Source organism: Balaenoptera musculus, chromosome 10 (genome assembly GCF_009873245.2).
Source record: "Balaenoptera musculus isolate JJ_BM4_2016_0621 chromosome 10, mBalMus1.pri.v3, whole genome shotgun sequence".
Taxonomy (NCBI): domain Eukaryota; kingdom Metazoa; phylum Chordata; class Mammalia; order Artiodactyla; family Balaenopteridae; genus Balaenoptera; species Balaenoptera musculus.
Window position 1 is genome coordinate 24,882,873 of NC_045794.1, and position 1,363 is coordinate 24,884,235.

The window sequence follows — 1,363 nt, forward strand, 5'->3', positions numbered from 1 at the left end:
GTTCAGTCTCGGCAGTTTGTGCATTTCTAAGAATCTGTCCATTTCTTCCAGGTTGTCCATTTTATTGGCGTAGAGTTGCTTGTAGTAATCTCTCATGATCTTTTGTATTTCTGCAGTGTCAGTGGTAACTTCTTTTTCATTTCTAATTCTATTGATTTGAGTCTTCTCCCTTTTTCTCTTGATGAGTCTGGCTAATGGTTTATCAATTTTGTTTATCTTCTCAAAGAACCAGCTTTTAGTTTTATTGATTTTTGCTATTGTTTCCTTCATTTCTTTTTCATTTATTTCTGACCTGATCTTTATGATTTCTTTCCTTCTGCTAGCTTTGGGGGTTTTTTGTTCTTCTTTCTCTAATTGCTTTAGGTGCAAGGTTAGGTTGTTTATTCGAGATGTTTCCTGTTTCTTGAGGTAGGCTTGTATTGCTATAAACTTCCCTCTTAGCACTGCTTTTGCTGCGTCCCATAGGTTTTGGGTCGTCGTATCTCCATTGTCATTTGTTTCTAGGTATTTTTTGATTTCCCCTTTGATTTCTTCAGTGATCACTTCGTTATTAAGTAGTGTATTGTGTAGCCTCCATGTGTTTGTATTTTTTACACATCTTTTCCTGTAATTGATATCTAGTCTCATAGCGTTGTGGTCGGAAAAGATACTTGATACGATTTGAATTTTCTTAAATTTACCAAGGCTTGATTTGTGACCCAAGATATGATCTATCCTGGAGAATGTTCCATGAGCACTTGAGAAAAATGTGTATTCTGTGGTTTTTGGGTGGAATGTCCTATAAATATCAATTAAGTCCATCTTGTTTAATGTATCATTTAAAGCTTGTGTTTCCTTATTTATTTTCATTTTGGATGATCTGTCCATTGGTGAAAGTGGGGTGTTAAAGTCCCCTACTATGATTGTGTTGCTGTCAATTTCCCCTTTTATGGCTGTTAGTATTTGCCTTATGTATTGAGGTGCTCCTATGTTGGGTGCATAAATATTTACAATTGTTACAGCTTCCTCTTGGATCAATCCCTTGATCATTATATAGTGTCCTTCTTTGTCTCTTATAATATTCTTTATTTTAAAGTCTATTTTGTCTGATATGAGAATTGCTACTCCAGCTTTCTTTTGATTTCCATTTGCATGGAATATCTTTTTCCATCCCCTCACTTTCAGTCTGTATGTGTCTCTAGGTCTGAAGTGGGTCTCTTGTAGACAGCATATATATGGGTCTTGTTTTTGTATCCATTCAGCCAGTCTGTGTCTTTTGGTGGGAGCATTTAATCCATTTACATTCAAGGTAATTATCGATATGTATGTTCCTATTCCCATTTTCTTAAATGTTTTGGGTTTGTTATTGTAGGTGTTTTCCTAA